Below are 20,328 nucleotides of genomic sequence, written 5' to 3'. Positions count from 1 at the left end.
TTTTCCATTTGTTTGTGTCCTCTCTTATTTCCTTGAGTAGTTGTTTGTAGTTATCCTTGAAGAGGTCCTTCACATCCCTTGTAAGTTGTATTCCTAGGTATTTTATTCTCTTTGTAGCAATTGTGAATGGGAGTTCACTCATGATTTGGCTCTCTGTTTGTCTATTGTTGGTGTATAGGAATGCTTGCGATTTTTGCACATTGATTTTGTATCCTGAGACTTTGCTGAAGTTGCTTATCAGCTTCTTATCAACTGCACTGAGTTTGGGGTCTGAGATAATTGGGTTTTCTGATATATACAATCATGTAGTCCGCAAACAGACAATTTGACTTTATTCTAAGTGAAGTAACTCAGGAATGGAAAACCAAACATCATATTTTCTCTCTGATAAGTGGAAGCTAAGCTATGAGGATGCAAAGGCATAAGAATGATACAATGGACTTTTGGGGAAAGGGTGAGGGACTCAGGAAAGGGTGAGAAGGGGGTGAGGGATAAAAGACTACAAATTGGGTGCCGTATATACTGGTCGGGTGATGGGTGCACAAAAATCTCACAAATCACCACAAAAGAACTTACTCATGTAACCAGACACCACCTGTTCCCCAGTAACCTATGGAAATTAAAAAAAATTTTTTTTTAATTTTAAAAAAATACCTTAGGCTGTGTAATTTATAAAGAAAAGAGGTTTAATTGGCTCTTGGTTCTGCAGACTGTACAGGAAGCATGGTGCCGGCATTTGCTCAGCTTGTGATAAGGCCTCAGGAAGCTTACAGTCATGGCGAAAAGGCAAAGGGGGGCTGGTATATCACATGGGAGCAAGAGAGGGAGCCATGAGGGTGGGGTACCACATTCTTTTGGGGTTTTGTTTTTTTTTTAGATGGGGTCTCGCTCTGTCGCCCAGGCTGGAGTGCAGTTGTCCGATCTCGGCTCACTGCAACCTCTGCCTCCCGGGTTCAAGCAATTCTCCTGCCTCAGCCTCCCGAGTAGCTGGGATTAAGGCACGTGCCACCACACTCAGCTAATTTTTCTGTTTTTGGTAGAGATGGGTTTCACCATGTTGGCCAGGCTGGTCTTGAACTCCTAACCTCAGGTGATCCACCTGCCTCAGCCTCCCAAAGTGCTAGGATTACAGGTGTGAGCCACCACGCCCGGCCCCACATTCTTTTAAACAATCAGATCTCACAGGAACTCAGAGCAAGAAGTTACTTATTATTGTGAGGTTCCAAGCTATTCATGAGGTATCCACCCACATGACCCAAACACCATGGGTGTTTGGCCCCACCTGCAACACTGGGGATTACATTTCAACATGAGATTTCAAGGCACAAACATCCAAACAATATCAGCAAGGACATAATTCAGTCCATAACATCATGCTTCCTAGATGTTAGCCCTTATTATAAGCACTTTGGATATAAAGTCGTTCCTTAGTTTCTGTGGGGGAAAACTTACAGGACCCCTATGGACACCAATATTCACAGATACTCAAGTGGCTTATATTAAATGGCCATAGTGTCTGCACATAACCTATATACATCCTCTTGTATACTTTAAATCATCTCTAGATTAATTATAATATCTAATACAATGTAAACGCTATATAAATATTTGCTATACTCTATTGGTTTTTTGTGTTTTTTATTGTATTGTTATTTTTATTGATTTTTTAAAATATTTTTGATCTGTGGTTGGTTGAATCCACAGAAGCAAAATCCATGGATACAGAAGGTGAACTGCATTGTCTTTAATGTTCACAAACACCCTATAAAATATATACTATTTTACCACCATTTCATAAATAAGGAAAACAAAGAAAACATGGAGTAAGTAACTTGTCTGAGGTTTCATAGTTTATAAATGATGAAGCCAAGTTTAAACACAGCTATCTGGTTATAGAGTTCATGCCCTTGAACACTGAGCTAAACTGCCCTGCTGAAGCCAACAGGACTCCCTTCTGTCATCTCTGTTTCTATCTAGGTGTTTGCTCTACCTTGCAGCGTAGCTTTCTCTGATTCTTAAGTCCATGGGAAAAACATTCCCAGCCCTCAGCCCCAGAGATTCCATGTTTCAATTCTCAATCCCCATCCTGTATGTCTGGGACAGAGAATTCTACCACCATCGTGGGTCAGCTTTGCCCTGCATAGTGCCTGACAATATTGATTGAAGAAGTGAATACTTGAATGGTCACTATGTATTACTCCAGTTGCCTCTACTCTATATGTGTAACTTTAACTGGCAAAATGGATGAGTCATGCTCTATTGGTGCTTGCTCGTCTTGTTATCCTGTTATTCTCCCCTGAGATGGCACCTCGATTCAGATGCTTTCCTTTGAAACAACTTTAATTGATATGGGTGTTTTTTTATCAAATGTTTGTTTTTTCTTCTTGCCCTGAGGAAATGTTTGCAAAGAATATATTTTCATATCCCTTTTCTTCAAGTTATGAAATGAAAGCTACCCAATTGGGGGTGAGGGGTGGGGTTGATGAAAGCCAGAAAGGGTGAATAATGCCTGTTTGTTTGTTTGTTTGTTTGTTTAACTCCATTGACCTTTTATTTAACCCTTCTATTCCTATGGGAACTGTCAGAGGTTTGGGCAGCATGGCAGCTTTTTGGGATAAGGGTTAGTTTCATACTGTGAAAGAAGTTTGGCTGAACTAACCCTTTTGTAGGGAAGCCTTATGTTTGGCTGTCAGTGGTTTCCTAGACATATTTATACCCTACCTCAATTCTAAATCCTCTCTATCTGATTAGACCAATAACTAAAAACATGCAGTTTGTAGGTAGATGGTCTTCACTTCAGCTCCCATTTCTATCAGTTTACAAGCTTTGTGACCTTTGGCAAGTTACTGAACTTCTCTGTGTTTGTGTACTGAGCTATAAAATGAAAAGGATCAAAGGATCTTTACATCATAAAACTGCTATGATATTTAAATAAAAATGTATCTAAGTATCTTGTCTGTGTTAGAAGCTCAACAATTGGCTTTCTTCTCATTTCCTTATTAGGAGAATATAACTGTAATAAAAATATGTAGTGGACTAGATCCTTCTAGGAAGTTGTCATTCCCTACAAACACAAGAGCATTTCGAAGGAACATTTAGTATTTCAAGATATTAGAGTGTATTAGGGAAATAACTTAGGTTTTTTCTAGGTGCCCTTAAAGAAGTAAACTAGACACAGCCTCCACTATTGTGGACCAAATGCATTAACCAAGTCCAAAAACTGTAGAAATAACTACTGAAAAATCACTGTAACTGCATTATCAGATTACTACTTGAGGCACAATTCATGAAGGCTAGAAAAAATGTATAACCTTAGATCCTACCTACTTCTATTCAGGATTTGAGAACCAAAGCCCAGATGGTTCTATTTACCATCGAAATTATCTCACCTTTAACTTACAATACAGATAACAAAATAGCTGACAAGATCAGCAGAACCGATGCACTCCATTCACAATATTGTTTCTCTGAAAATGATTTTCCACTTCAATGCAACATGGACTAAAGACTATAGCAAGTAATCTTTTATTTCCATTCTTTCTTTTTCTTTTTTATTTCTTATTTTCCTAATTGGTGCCAATAGATACCATTGTTTTGGTTGCTAACAGACAATAGTTCAACTCGGTGTATTGCATCTTATATTTCAGTTAATGTTCAGAGTTTAGAAGCACACCCTTAACAAGGCCGGACGCAGTGGCTCATGCCTGTAATCCCAGCACTTTGGGAGGCCGAGGCAGGCGGATCATGAGTTCAGGAGATCGAGACCATCCTGGCTAACATGGTGAAACCCCATCTCTACTAAAAATACAAAAAAGATTAGCTGGACATGGTGGCGGGTTCCTGCGGTCCCAGCTACTCGGGAGGCTGAGGCAGGAGAATGGCGTGAACCCAGGAGGTGGAGCTTGCAGTGAGCCAAGATTGTGCCACTGCACTCCAGCCTGGGCAACAGAGCAAGACTCCGTCTCAAAAAAAAAAAAAGAAACACACCCTTAACAATGTGAAAGAAATAAAGAATACATAAAATGAAGTCCTGGCCGGGCGCGGTGGCTCACGCCTGTAATCCCAGCACTTTGGGAGGCCAAGGCGGGCAGATCATGAGGTCAGGAGATCGAGACCATCCTGGCTAACATGGTGAAACCCCGTCTTTACTAAAAATACAAAAAAAATTAGCCGGGCATGGTGGCGGGCGCCTGTAGTCCCAGCTACTTGGGAGGCTGAGGCAGGAGAATGGCATGACCCCGGGAGGCAGCGCTTCCAGCCTGGGCAACTCCGTCTCAAAAAAAATAAAAATAAAAATAAAAATAAAAATAAAAAATAAAAAATAAAATGAAGTCCTGAAATTCATGGAAATAGGTTTATCCTTACTGACTAAAAGTCCTAAATAAGTCTAAACATCTCATTTTGTTCAAAGGTTTCTGGGGTTGTATTGAGTTCTCCTTACTCTTAGAGAGATTTAATCAGACCATATAATCAGATAGTTTGTCCTAAGAGCAAGCAATAACTACTAAATTTAGGAAAGTTCATAAGAAAACAGTGAAGAAGAAAAAAAGGAATATAGATTTTACATTTTAAGGAACTGGAGTGATTTAACTTAGGAAGGAATAACTTTGAGAAGAACTAATAGTCTTCCAACATATGAAATAATTTATTTACGTAGTCCTCATAATATGTTTTCTATTTTTATAGGATATCAGGGGATAAGTCTGAATAGCAGCAAAAGACTTGGGGATTGATATTGGGGAGTTATTGTAAATGACCTGTCAATCAATATAATTATTTTCTCAGAGACTTACATAATTAAAAAGGTGATTTTCATGTTGGAAACATTCATCTTGGCATTATTTTACATGAAAGCTATTTAATGTTCTTTATTTTAATTATATTTGATTCTCCTCTGCCTAATGGTCTTTCCTGCCCTCCTCCTACCTTGCCAGCCTTGTTTTCCTGATTTTCCTCCTCATGTGCCCTAACAGTAGTTAATTCTACAAAGCCCAATTCCTCGTCCTTTGTTCTTTTCATACCTTTTTTTTTTTTTTCCATTTTTTATACCTTCAATTAATTGGCCCATCTGTCCCTAAGGTTCTGTAACATGACTTCATGTTTAACTTCCTTTTAATCTTACGTTTTGAAAAATATATAGTATTAGAAGATATACTGTAACCACCTCACCTTCACTAAGTTTTTTCTACTTTCCCCTAAAAAAATTGTTTTAAAGCAGCGAAGAAAAATACTCCTCTTTCCCATTGTTTTTTTTTTTAGAGCTGCAAACTCACAAATCTTACAGGCTCCCAAAATAGGAGACCTCAAGTCACTTTTGAATATTTTGTCATCATCTCTGCATTGAATATGTCACCCATTCTTTCCTCAATAATATCTCTCAGACCTATATTTTCACCTTCATTCCTACCATTGCTATTCTTACCACCTTATATCTGCACTACTGCAGTTGCCTGTCTGTTCTATCTAGCTTCAATCTTCCACCTTCCTACTTCTTGCTGCAAATATGACTACACCATTTTATTTTATTAATGATACACTCTTGCTCAAACTCCTTCAGTTTTCTTTTATTTATTTATTTATTTATTTATTTATTTTGAGACAGAGTCTCACTCTGTCGCCCAGGCTGGAGTGCAGTGGCACGATCTTAGCTCACTGCAAGCTCTGCCTCCTGGGTTCACGCCATTCTCCTGCCTCAGCCTCCCGAGTAGCTGGGACTACAGGCGCCCGCCACCACGCCCAGTTAATATTTTGTATTTTTAGTAGAGACAGGGTTTCACCATGTTAGCCAGGATGGTCTTGATCTCCTGACCTCGTGATCTGCCCGCCTCGGCCTCCCAAAGTGCTGGGATTACAGGCGTGAGCCACTGCGCCTGGCCTAGTTTTCTTTTGTATACTACACACCAAATTCAAACAGTTTTGCTTTGCTTCCATTAGGTTATATTGGTAGCACTAGGATCCTATTTGAGCACTGGACTAAGAAACCCAAGAGTCCTCATACCTTCCTCTACTATAAATCTCATGAGGCTCCCAAGGGAGATAAATACACAAAAAGTGATGGCAAATGAATAAAGATGGGTTATATGTAACATTAACAAGGTATCTGAAACCATCAGGCTATTCTCGAAAACTGATTAACAATTAGAAGTTTAGGCCTAAACATAGCTTCTCCATCTCCAAAAGCCAGATATTGCCACAAACAAGTCATCAAGCCTGTGATCATTAGAATTCCGCAGAAGCTAAGAGCTCTTAGGATTGGGGAAGATAGAGAGACCAAGAGACAGGTAGTAAGGAAGTAGGAATAAGGGCCTGCCTTGAAAAAAGTGTATCCCTTTGCCTGATAGGTGAAAAAATAGCAGCAGCAGCAGAGGAAAGCTAGCTGAACCAAGAAGGCCTCAGTCCTGCTGCAGATCTAGTTTCAGTGATAGAAGAGAAGAAGCAAAGAGCATTCATCCTTGTGTGTGACCTTTTGGCACACATAAGTAAAAATGGTCCAGTACGGATCAAGGCATCTCACCCAATCTGATTAGCGGCTCCTCCCTGCCCACTCACAACAGTTTACAAGGCTCTTTGGAAGCAAGCCCTTGGCAGCCTTATTTCTCGTTGCTCTCAGTTTTATTTGTTTTTTTACTGCATTTTATACTGTCCATGCACATTTCCACTTCTTGGATTATATCTTTTATTTACCCTATCCTTCATGTATCCAAATCCTTGTATCCTTTCAAGACCAGTTTATGACTGGCCTCCTCATTGAACTCTGCTATTGCTGCGCACGGTGATTATACATGCCTCCAAATTTCTATGAATTTTATTATTATTTTACTCAGTTTTGCACTTAGTTGTGCACTAATCATTTTATTTCTATATTAATGTTATGTATTATAGTATATATGTATGTAAACTCCTTGAATGCATGAACCATGTCTTTCTTTTCTTTCAATTAAAGCTCCTAGCATAGTACCTATTGTATTGTAGAAACAGAGCTACAAAGACAATAGAAAACAGTTATTACTGATTATTGGTTGATTAATTAAATAATTACCTTTTGATTCTTAAGTTATGTCTATATGGTACTGTTAAAATAAAATCATAATGGAAGTATATAGCCTGTTCTACCTCCTTTAGACATTTGATACCAACCAGGGGTAATATTCAAAATACTTAACAGGCATTATCGAACTAGCACTGGCCAATCAGAACAGATTCTGACTGCTACAATATTAAATTTATGTTAGTTGCTTGACAGTGCAAACTCTAACTAGTTCAGAACTAAAATAAATTGAAAGTTTAGTCCCTGATTTTCCAGAGATTAACAATCTGTAGCCATATATTATATATCTTAGCTGATTTTTTATTAGCCTACCTACAAAGCCAATAAAAGCCAATTAAGCTAATTGAATACTTAACCTGATCATGCTTTCCTTTCCCCTCCTGCTATAATAGCCCTCCTGTTTATATATACCATATATGATTGCCTCTTTCATATGCTGTCTACTTCAAACTTTGATAGACTGATAAGCATCATATTTGGAATGTCATGGTTCACAGTACGTGATAAGCATCTCCATTGGCTTCTCCTGCAAGTTTGCTGTTACAATACCAAGCATTACTGAATAGCAGCCTGTGCCCTGGGAATGATATAATTAAGTCCCTTCTGATTACTTCTTAGGTAGAAATTACTTTTGGCCTATATGTTTTTAGATTACACAATACTTTTACAAAAACATATTTTTGTAAAAGAACATTTTGTAAAGGACACATGTAAGAACATGTGTCCTGGAGAACTTGTATTCAGATTCAACCAGTTAAAACTAAACTAAACTGTTTGTAGAAGTAGCCCTCTACAAACTTCAGTATCAACAAAGCAATTTAGGTGTTTTGTTACATTGAGTCAGTGACACTATAATGTTACTTCACAATACTGATACGCCATGACTATCATATAACAGGAATATAAAAGAAAGACTTTTTTTAACTTGTCGATTTACTTTTTAAAACGTGTTTTTTGCATTGGTTTCATATTTTACCTGTCAAGTGGTGAAAATTTGTATTTCTAAACTAAACTGTAAAATATTATGAGGATTAGTGAGTGTGTTTTTAAACAAATAGATTAGTTTCAAATCCCAAAGTAAAAGCTACGGAATTTTTTTTAAAGGCAGAGAAATGTCTTGCTGGGTGCTAACACCTTCAGAAGCTATTATTACAGTGTAGCAGAGGAGGACTCTTGCAGATGGAGAGAGCAATGTTAAGATTCACACCAGACCTTGTCCTTCTATGCCTTTTCCCCCTGTGCAAAGGAATCTGTCAAATCTTATTCCTTTCTTTGAAGAAATGCCTAAAGAATGTCAGTTCAGTCTGGCTACACTTAGACATCATGTGGAATATTGTGGATGCCTTCAAGAGAAAAAGACATTCTGAAAAATGTAATTTAGGGGTTATCAAAAGGAAGTATTTTGGCTTTTTGTGGCTGGGCTGAAAGTTTACTTCTTTTTCATAATAATGGTTTCTTACATTTATACTGTCCTTTTTTTTCCTTTCAAAGCATTTTAAGATTGAATATCTTATTTAATTCTTATTGCATTCTACATTTGATTTGAAGTTATTTTACTGTGTTTATAGTAAAACCACAGTACTGTTATTTTGTGTTTTCTGACCATTAGCTTGTGTGGTTATGTTTGTAGATGGATTATTTTTCACTGTATGGACTATAGACAGCATGGCCCAATCTAGAATGACATAACTGTTTCTCTCAGTAATAATTATGAACATCAGAGTGTAATGTACTTTCAGTCAGTTCCTTCTGAGTGTTCGACAAGACTCTCCAAACCCTGCTTTTCATGTTATGCTCATAATCTGCCTATGGAGGCCAAATGTCCCATCAGTAAAGTCTTCCTTGACCCCCAAAAGAGTTAGGCACTCTACCTTTCTTCTCTCAGAATGTCTTGCACACAATATTGACATTGGGAATTCAATTATAGTCCTATGTCATATTTATCTCTGTATTCTCAGTACCTAGCTCAGTAAATGTTTGTTGAATGAATGAATGAATGTACAAATGAACATGTATGGTATGCTTTGTTGTGCCAAACTGGTACTTTATTTAAAGGCCATTCCACCTGACTGCTGCTGGGCTCCCACCCACTGAATCTCAAATTCACCAACATGATTGGGAGATACAAGAGCTACTTAAGGAATTTCCTTACTAACTTCAATTAAAATTAAAAATAGTAAGCCTTTTTGTTTTTCAAAGAGTGCTTGTAGACCAGTATTTTCCGAAGAGAGGTCTAAGAATCAGACAAAGTCCATTATGCTTTATGCAGGGCCATGGGATAGTACAGAAGAGATATTAAAGTGTTGGGTAAATCAGGGTAGAGACTGTAAATGCTATTTTGAGAAAAGCTTTGAAAATAATGAAGAGGAAGAGTAGCATTGCCTCTTGTTATTGCCACAAGTAGAAAAAAGAAAAATTTAGGTGAAATAAATGTCAGATGGAATCTAATTCCTAATAAGCAGATCGTACTAAAGAAAACAAACAAAAGTTTGTTTTAATAAAGCATCCAAGATAAATTGTGCTCCTTCCTCCCTGCTCTAGAGTGAGGGCAACTAAGAAGTACTTTTAAAAATACTTGGGTCCTTTTTATTTTATCCTTGAATTTAAAAAAAAAAACAATAAGGCTGAAATCCATATGAGTGAATTTTCTGTGTGAAAAGTCAGCATGAACTAGAAAAAAGGCCCTTTAAAAATTATAAACTGTGCCGGGTGTGGTGGCTCACGCCTGTAATCCCAGCACTTTGGGAGGCCGAGGCGGGCAGATCACAAGGTCAGGAGATTGAGACCATCCTGGCTAACACGGTGAAACCCCGTCTCTACTAAAAATACAAAAAAATTAGCCAGGCATGGTGGTGGGCACATGTAGTCCCAGCTACTCAGGAGGCTGAGGCAGAAGAATGGCGTGAACCCAGGAGGCTGAGCTTGGAGTGAGCAGAGATCGCTCCACTGCACTCCAGCCTGGGCGACAGAGCGAGACTCCATCTCAAAAAAAAAACAATTATAAACTGTGAGGCCAGGCAAAATGGCTCATGTCTGTAATCCCAACAATTTGGGAGGCCTAGGTGGGAGGATCACTTGAGCCAAGGAGTTTGAGATCATCCTTGGAAATATAGTGAGACTCTGTCTCTACAAAAAATAAAAATAAAAAGTTAGATAAGTGAGGTGGTGGATGCCTGTAGCCCCAGCTGCTTGGGAGGCTGAGGCAGGAGGATTGCTTGAGTCCAGGACTAGACTGCAGTGAGCTATGATCATGCCACTGCACTCTAGCCTAGGCGAGAGAGTGAGACCCTGTCTCAACAACAACAACAAAAAAAAAGATTAATTATGTTAAAATGTTTTCTTGTTATATTCCATGTAAAGTATTTTTTGGCATTATCCTCTTATGAATTCAGAGGAAATATGGAAGAATCTTCTAGAGTTAATTTAATACCTGTTTATTTCTCTGTATAAAGTCTCACTGGAGGGTCATGAAGATTAATGAGATGTTTATAAAATGTCTGAGACCTCTGGAAGAAAGGTGATATGTAAGTACAGTATTATTAGTAGTAGCTCTATGATAAACTAATGATTAAAATATCTTCCTTAGTTATCAGAAGTAATAAGTTAAAATCCATTGAGAGGTTTCTCTTCATTAGAAACTTTTCACGTATTTTTTTCTTCATGGTGTCAAATAGAGATCTTACTTTCAGCATGTAATTATCCACATCAAATTATAATTCCTTCAGACTTAAATATTTTATAGGCATATTCCTTATTTGAGTTTAATTTTCTAATTATTTGTAAGGGCAAAATTCTGCATGATTCTCCCACTTTAGTTTTCTACTTTAAGACATGTAAGCATGAGAGTAATGTAGCAGCTGACTCCTAGAAGGTACTTTGGTAAAGATCTCTCCACAGAGTCTGGCAAGAAATAAAGAGATGTTTATAAAATTGGGAACTAAAGAAAATCTTACCAAAATGGCTCTTCATTAAGATAGATATATACATATATTTTTTTTTGAGATGGAGTCTTGCTCTGTCGCCCAGGCTGGAGTGCAGTGGCACCATCTAGGCTCACTGCAAGCTCCGCCTCTCTGGTTCATGCCATTCTCCTGCCTCAGCCTCCCAAGTAGCTGGGACTACAGGCGCCCCCCACCACACCCGGCTAATTTTTTGTCTTTTTAGTAGAGACGGGGTTTCACCATGTTAGCCAGGATGGTCTTCATCTCCTGACCTGGTGATCCCCCTGCCTCAGCCTCCCAAAGTGCTGGGATTACAGGCGTGAGCCACTGCACCTGGCCAAGATATCTTTTTTAAAAAAATCACTTGGAAAACATTTTTTAAAGACTTATGGCAAATTAGTAAGTATGAATTAAATGTATTCTGAGTCATTATTAGAATTAATTAGAAATTTTTATGAAGTGTGTTTATCTTATTTTTTAAGCTCATTGGAGATTTCCTGAAAAATTGTGATACCACTTTTTAAATGGGAATTCTGGAAGGGCTCTAGAGGCCACCATGTAATAAATTTAATTTAAATCTTTAATGAAATAGGAAAAAAAAGTATAACTATATATAAAGTAATAGACTCATAGAATCTTGAATTATGAGTAGTCTTTCTAACACATTCATTGGTTGTATTGCACAGAACTCCCAAAGTAGTAAACACAGAGAAAAGTACAAGGACCATACACAGTAGTTGTCATGAGGACCCTTTTTTGTATGTCTCCACCCCTGTCACCTTTGAAATGTAGATGCTATATATGTAGTAGTTACTTCTCTTTACTACTGTAGCTTCAGGTGAAACTATTTTAATCTATGTTTTGGACCACTCTAACTTAAAATTTCCATTCTTTTTTGTAATTCATAGGAAGAGTTTCATTTTTTTTTTTTTTTAAGAGAGGGTCTTGCTCTGTTGCCCAGGCTGGAGTGCAGTGGTGAGATCAGGGCTTACTGAAGCCTCGACCTCCTGGGCTCAAGCCATCCTTCCATCTTGGCCTCTCAAGTAGCTGAGACTACAAGCATATGCCACCACACCCAAATAACTTTTTAATTTTTGGTAGAGATGAGGTCCCACTATATTGCCCAGGCTGGTCTCAAACTCCTGAGCTCAAAAGATCATCCCGCCTCTGCCTCCCAAAGTGTTGGGATTATAGGCATTAGCCACATGTCCAGCCTTTTTTTTTAAAACTAACTTTATAGATTTACATTCCTACTCCATCATGAGACATCAACATTGGTTAACCTAAGCACTTCTACCATGTATGTAAAGTTTATGCCAAATAATTTTGAGAAGTCAAGAGTTGAATTCAAACTGAACTAAAAAACACAGAGAAAAGATCTTCAAGAGAAGGAAGAAGGAAGTAACAGTAACAAAAACAAAAACCCTTAATGCTAACAAAGCTAGGTAATACTGGATTTCAGGTCAGCTGAACATTTCCAGTTCTGCATGACAGCAAAGAGAATGGTGTGATTATGGCACCGTGCTCAGAGGCACACTGTATTGCTGTACTGCATCAGGAAGGATAAACTCTGTCTATAAAAAGCTGGTGAAACTGCATAAGGAATGTATTTGGGACATCTCATTAAAGAAAGAAGTTAATCATCTGGGAAAGAAATGGGGCAAGAAGGACTGAGGTATGCAGAAATAAATTCCAACAGGAACTGATATAATAGATTGTGGGTTTTGACTTCCGGGAATTTCCTTATGTAAATCAATAGTCAAGACATGAATAACTATAAGAATGGGTAGGTGTTAAAATGTGATGAAGAATATATAAAATAAATGGAAAGACTTAGAGTTCTTCAAGAAAAATTGATGAATATCACTAAGTGACAATTTTTCCAGAATCCTAGACAGATCATATTGATGTCCTTAGGCCCAGTACATCTGGAAACAAAGAAAAGGATACTTTGAAGGAATTGAAAGGCTTTCTGAAATGGATTGCCTGAGGTCAGAGGCTAAAAAATAAGACCAGAAGGTAATGCAAATGTAAAGGAACTTTCCCCTTGAGATAGGGAAGGAGGTAAAATAAATGAAAATTTGTATCTGAATTTTTAATAGCGCTGAAATGAGGTGGAATCACTGCATAGAATCACTTCATTTATCCTAAATTTACAGGAAAAACATTTTTTTATAAATGAAGTCTTCAGATTACTTAAGTTTAATATTATCTAATAATATTAAACTTCATATTACTTAATTTATTATTAAATAATAAATTATTTAATTTAACATTATTTAAATACTTTAAATAAAATTCTTCTAAAATATATTTCACTTTATCCTGAATTTTAAAAAGTATCTCCTGGCCGGGCGTGGTGGCTCACGCCTGTAATCCCAGCACTTTGGGAGGCCGAGGTGGGTGGATCACGAGGTCAGGAGTTCAAGACCAGCCTGGCCAACATGGTGAAACCCTGTCTGTACTAAAAATACAAAAATTAGTCGGGTGTGGTGGCAGGTGCCTGTAATCCCAGCTACTCGGGCGCCTGAGGCAGAGAATTGCTTGAACCCAGGAGGCGGAGGTTGCAATGAGATTGTGCCACTGCATTCCAGCCTGGGCGACAGAGCAAGACTCTGTCTTAAAAAAAAAAAAAAAAAAGAATCTCCTGAAGATTTTATTTGTTCTTAAAGATGCATGGTGGCATGAACATTGATTATTTACTCTATCCCAAAGATTATTGGGGTTAATTGGACTATTTTTTCCAGCTTGGATTTGTGAGCATTTGCACTTGCTTTATGTAGGTCTTATGTCTCCTCCCTGGCTACCATTTGACTTGCTTTCACTTCTTGGTATCATTTATGAGCTGAGTCTAGTGACTCCCTCTCTGCTTCTTTCCAATTTGTCGTGTTCAACATATTACGGGCAGAAAATCCAGACAAGAAGCTTTGTGTGACCATAACTAAAGTAAAATAAGTTTTCAGGAAGCAACTGAGAAACTGAGATTGTATGAGCTCAAGCATGCAGTTCTTTTAGGACTTATATTGGCTGCTCAGTAGCTTTATTTTGGAGAGCAAGGTGGGGAGGAGCTTACTTCCAGGTCCTTGACTGCATTCTATGTGGTAAACATTGTGACATCACATATTTCTATATCTCAGTTAACTTGTTTGAAATTGTCAGGGTCATCACTATTTCAAATATAAAAAGGAGATGTAGAACATGTTCCAGAGCTGATGCTGTGAAGCTGTGCTTTATAATTGAAATCTTGTCATCTATTTTATATTACTTGCAATAAATAAATACTGTTAGTAATTACAGGAATGCATACTTTTTTATATGATTAGGTTTGCGTTAAAGCAGCTGCTCCCAGGAGGAAGTGTAGTGTACATGCATAGTCATACTTATAGCAAAATCTCCACTTTGAATAATTCATAATTAAGCCATTTCTTTTCTTCTTTAAGTTACCCCACAAGGTTTCAAGAAAAATGTGGTAAGGAGTATTGGCTTATGCTTGCCTTTCCAGATATATGATTAGAACACCCCTAACAGAATTCGAGAAGGGAAAGCAAGGAAGGGATGATCACATAGTAGGAATCTTTTTTTTTTTTTTTGAGACGGAGTCTTGCTCTGTCCCCCAGGCTGGAGTGTAGTGGCGCTATCTCGGCCCACTGCAACCTCCACCTCCTGGGTTCAAGCGATTCTCTGCCTCAGCCTCCCCAGTGGCTGGGATTACAGGTGCACACCACCACGCACAGCTAATTTTTGTATTTTAAGTAGAGACGCGGTTTCACCATGTTGGCCAGGCTGGTCTTGAACTCCTGGCCTCATGATCTGCCCACCTTGGCCGTCCGAAGTGCTGGGGTTACAGGTGTGAGCCACCGTGCCCGGCCCATAGTAGGAATCCTAAGGAGAAGATGCATATGGAGTTCTAGGGGCAGTAAAGTAAATATATAAGGGAGGGAGAAAGAATTGAGGAAATGAAAGAAAGCATGTTTTCAACTAGTGAAAACAATGGAGTCCTTAGGAAACTTTATAAAGGATAAATGTTCAAGTATTGGCCCAAAAAAAGTGAGGATGTTTCAAAGAAAATACAGTTTCTATTTTGATAAAGGTTTATTGCTATCTTAACTCATCCCTAAGCTTGCTGAGACAGCTTATAGAAGAAAGGACATTAAGCTCTAAGCCTAGCTCTGTTACTAAAGAGCTTTCTAACCTATAGCTAGTATTTAACCCAGACTTTAGTTCCCTCACTTATGAAAGATTTAGATGAGATTATTTCTAATATCTTTTCCAACTCTAAAATTCTATGATTTTCTGAGGAGCAAATTTTAAAACGTTGGTTTAGAATTTGTAAGCCAACTAATGTCACAGTGAAAGTGTCCTCCTTTCATGTCTTACATTACTTTTGACTATCCTAGAGGCTTGCATGTTCATTTTTTCTCTTCCAAGAGAAACTGTCCCATCCTTCTCCTTTTAGTGAAAAACAGTTCTAGGCTATTCCTTGTGCTGTAATATGACCCCACCCCTACCTCTCACACCATCAGTGGTCTTTTGCCCGAGTAAGGCCAAAAGACAATCTTTTCATTAATAATTCAATGGCTTTATCAAGTGTCTTGGCACAAATTAAAAACAAGAATAACACCTTGCCCAAAAATATAAGGGTTGGTCCAGTATTGGGCTGCTATGGTAAAAAGAATGGATAGAAGATGTCATAAAATAAGAAGGACCATGATGTTCCACAGGAAAGCTGAAGTCCGTGAGAAACCAGACTCAAACAGGTTGAGAAGTTCTATGGAGTGGTGGATTAGGTAGCCACTTGATAAAGTTCCCTTTATTGCTTACATTTATGTTCTAAGGATAATACTATTCAAATTGTTTAAGAGTACCACCACTTAATCAAGGTAAAGTTTTCCTGCTGAATTACTTACTATGCATTGTAACGATAAAAGAAGTAAGAAAATGCACACACACACACACAAAGCTGAGACCAAGAAAATAATATTGTTTGAGTGCTAGCATGGAATTCTTAAACAACTGCTGCTGAGTTTCTTTTAATTGCCTTCAATCCAGAATAAGACTGTAGTTCCAGTACTCATGAAGCATTTCTAAGATTTTATCTCCTGCAGTGCACCTTGTACCTCCACAAAAAATCCTCATTTCTTGAATCTGAGTTACATATAACCCTTCAAGTCTACTTAAGAGGTTGTTATACTTTCCAAGTCACTACCACCTCTACCAAATCCCTCAACAACATATTATTATTTTTTATTTTTATACTTTTTGAGTAGCATTGCTGTCACTCCAATCAACAACCTTTTGAAGAAGTGCGGATCTCTCATTCATGAGTATGGAAACTCAGAGAATGTAAGTGACTTCCTTTTGTCTCTAACCTGTGTTCAAGCCTATAGGTAAGCAACTGCCAGATGTGGTATTTCTCTAACTAGACTTTTTACCCTCCCTGAGAACACTCCAGCCCCATAAATTTTTCCCAAAGATATTACATGTTCCTCAGAAGTAACTTACATAAACACAAAAAACTAGTACCCTTGCCTATTTATGGAGCTTCTACTATTTTTCTCCTCCTTTCCTGGTATGCTATGCTAATGTCATCTTTTCGTGGTGATGCCTGCCCATGTCACTACTGACACTTATAATGCCCAGTATTGATGGCACTATATTTTATACTAATGGTACCATTCTTTTCCCCAATCACCAGCACTCCCCTGTCACTATCAAATCACTGCCATTCTTATCAGTCCTCAAATAGCTGTCATCAATGCATCTAATATTTACCAACAGACTCTTTTTAGTCTTCCTTATGTTCTCTTTGCATATTTCTTGCCCTAAAATTCAGAAATTATGAAGTCAAAACCATTACAAACCCCAGTATTCCTCCTACGCACACACTTACACACATACCAGATATGCTTGCTCATTGACCCCAAACTAAACTAGTAAACATCTCTCTTTCCCTTTAGGTCAGGATGTATGTTCTTCCATTTCCACCTCCTGGCTCTTGACCTCATCTCTTGTAAATGGATCCCTTGTGGACCCACCCTACAGTCCTGCAGACATGCCCAGACATGGCTAAATCCCAGAGTGAACACAGATCTTGACATCTACTACACTACTAATTAGCAATGAAGCACTTTCCATTATATACACACAGCCTCTTTTGCAGATTGTTGCTGATGATTTACATAACTTGCCCTTTATTTCTAAACAGAAAAAAAAAATATATTTTAGTACATTGAATACGTTGAGAACATTCAAAGATAAAAATATATCACTTATGTGGATGGCACTTTGTGGTCTTCCTTCCAAAAATCCATAACTGTGGTTTAACCATGAGAAAAACATTAGAAAACCCAAATCAAAGAACAATCTAGAGAAGTATCTGACTAGTACTACAAAACTGTCAAGGTCATCAAAACTAGGAAACTCAGAAACAGTCACCATCAAAGGAGCCTAAGGAGACATATGACTGTAAATAATATGGTAACTGGCCAGGATCGTGCAACAGAAAAAGAGCATTAAGTAAAAATGAAGGAAATCTGAATTAAATATGTGCTTTAGATAATAATAAAATTTGTAAATATTGGCTTATTAGTTATGACAAGTATACCATGGTAATATAAGATGTTAACAATTAGAGAAACTGGATTCAGGTTATACCAGAACTTTGTACTATCCTTGCAACTTTTCTGTAAATCTAAAATTAAGTTTATTAAAGACTTATATATGTTATATAGGTGTGTATATATATTCAAACAAATATGTATATTACATACTGTATATTTATTTATAATTATAAGTCAATTTTATATATGCATAAATCGTGTATATGTGTGCATATATGATTTGTGTGTTATTCACCATTATGGAGTATGTATCACTGCTTAGTTGGACAAAGATGAAAAAAAAAAAACTAATCCTAATAGATAGAATGAATAATCTTCTAAGGATCATATTCATTATTTAGGAGTAACTGCTCCCCTCCAACTAATAAAGTCATTTTGTTATTTAACAGTATGCAGTCATTGGCAAAGTCAAAAAAAATCTCAAGACGACCTTTACTAAAGGCTCTATGAGTAAACTGGTGCATCTAAAATTGTGGCAACACATTAGAATATTCCAGAATTAATCCACAAAGTTTGAGCAACTTCTAGTGGCTGGAGGGGTGATACCTAGCTAATGATCAAAGAAAAACATCGGAAACTAAAGTAACATTTATCTCTGGGGGGAAACAGCTTTTTGAAGAAAAAAAAACCCCTCTGTGTTCATTCTTGAAGAAGTCATAGAACTATTTGAAAGGAATATCTCCATGCTGATAACTATTGAATTTTAGACCATTTATCATGAGACTTTGGTTAGAAATAGTCTTCAGCCCTCGTTTATCTTCTGTTTTACTCTATTGATTCTCAAACGAATGGATGGTTGAAGATTTTAAAGTCTAATTTCAGAACAGCAGGTCTATTTGAGGGGATTTAAGAAGGCTCCAGTGCAGGATTACTTTATAACCTTCTTTTCATTATGTTAATGATTATTTGCTAAATATGTTGTCATAATGGATCCTCGGCTGTCACCTGAGGAAGTGTGATACTGCCTTGTTTCATAGTTCTCTGTTTTCAAAAACCCCAAGTAAGGCAAGCTCACTTTTTTACCTTTTACCAAGCACTACCTTTTTTACCTCATATTTTCTGGACCAGTGATGCTTCCAAAGTGCAACTGTAAACCATAGTTGCAAATTGAGTTGCAAACACATTTTGCTTAAGGTACAAACCACAAATTAAAGTAATGATCACTTCAAGATGAAACTTTTTTTGTATTTTAAAACCAGAATGAAAGTAGGTCAATGAAATTTCAGATATTTTAGAGTATGTACAGTATTGTATTGTTTGCCAGTACCTAATTTACAATTACAGAGCTCCATGAATATTGAAATGATTCAGCTTCCCATTATAAATGTATGTGGCAGTTTGGTTGTTGATCAGTTTATGAAGTTAATGCAAATGGAACTGTCTTCCTGTCAGCATTTGAAATCTATAATGCAGTCATGTTGTATATTCAGGGACAGGCCATTGACAGTCAATTAACAAGTTTGATTGGTATGTCAACTCATTCTTTTGAATTGTTAATAGTATGTTAATAGCATTCGTTTCTTTGTGCAGTCCCATTTGCAGCTTCACAGTTACAGCTATTTTTTATAATTCTGAGTAACCTAAAATAGTGCCTTAATAATAGATTATTAAACACCTGTCTAGTGTAGCTTAGGGAGGTTTTTCTAGACTGGGAGTTTGCAGTGGATCCCTTTGATATTCAAATCAACAAATGATAGCCTTTTTATTCAAAACGTAAATTCTTTTGATGGTTAGCTTGTTAAGAAATATTCAGCTCTAGTCTGACCTGATCTGGTTTCCCATGGAAAAGATCTGATGCCGTTTGAAGGTTCATAAATGGAATGCCAATGACAATTTGTTGTTGACGTTCTGCCGCCTCAGCCCTCAGATGCTGCTGGTTGATGTGCTGCTTTAGCTTCACCAAATAATCCTTGCAGGTAAATGATCTATGGATTGATCAGATAGTTTCAAAGCAAAGAGGGCTTTTCTGTGGTCTAGATTTTTAGGCTTGAAGGGGTACTTAAAAAGATGCGTCAAAATTGACAGATGAATCTTAAGGCATAGAGTGATGGGAGAAAGCAGAAATGTGGGAATATTTTTAAGTGACTAGCGTATTACTTAGAGTTTTGAAACCTTCAAATGTCGATCAAATCTGTTCCCCATAGCAGATTTATTTCTACCTTGGTTTTTGTTATGGTTGTTTTGTCTGTATGCACAGGTTTACTCTCACTTTTCTGGGGAAGTTGATGAGACATTAAATGTATTATTCCCGAATGGTGCTTTGGAATAAGGTTGTGAGTTCATTTGCACAGGCATGTTTTATTCATATAGTTCCTGTGCACCAGAATATAAGAATCTGCCATTGCTTTAGCCGAAAAAAATTGTCTATACCAAGGAAGCAGTAAAAATTTTATTCCTTCCTCGCATTCTTCACTTCACTTGATGATGCTTTCCACAATCTACTGTTTATATTTAATTTCATTGGCAGAAGTTTCTTTATAATAATGGGGAAAAAAATCTCACCAGTGTAGTTTAGATATTTAATTAATATTTTTCTGTTCTATGCTTCAATGAATCTGGAAGAGCAGTTTGCATGTTTTTGAATTTTAAAATTAGATGGTACTTGAGAGATTAATATTCAGATGCCTTCAATATGCAGATAAAGAAACTGAGGCAAATAGTGAGGCATCAGAGATAGTTGGTGCAGACCCAAGTCCATTTATTACTAACCCTGTTCATA

General features: G+C 37.3%; 1 protein-coding gene across 5 annotated transcripts in view; it reads left to right on the top strand.

The window, feature by feature from the left end:
* DPH6 (diphthamine biosynthesis 6) overlaps positions 1–20,328 on the top strand; it is a 445,531-nt gene that overhangs the window by 278,684 nt on the left and 146,519 nt on the right. Inside the window, exons 10-11 of one of the 5 annotated variants that reach the window (XR_010123938.1) lie at positions 16,257–16,332; positions 16,947–17,992. The exons of 3 other annotated variants lie outside the window; for them this stretch is intronic. The gene's annotated coding sequence lies outside the window, so the exon portion shown is untranslated. Of the gene's footprint in view, positions 1–16,256; positions 17,993–20,328 lie in introns of those variants that run through there. One more of the 5 variants, XM_063652566.1, reaches the window with a different exon arrangement.

The sequence above is a fragment of the Pongo pygmaeus genome, chromosome 16 (genome assembly GCF_028885625.2).
Source record: "Pongo pygmaeus isolate AG05252 chromosome 16, NHGRI_mPonPyg2-v2.0_pri, whole genome shotgun sequence".
Lineage (NCBI taxonomy): Eukaryota > Metazoa > Chordata > Mammalia > Primates > Hominidae > Pongo > Pongo pygmaeus.
The sequence above is the reverse complement of the archived record's forward strand: the minus strand, read 5'-3'. Positions and strand labels throughout refer to the sequence as shown.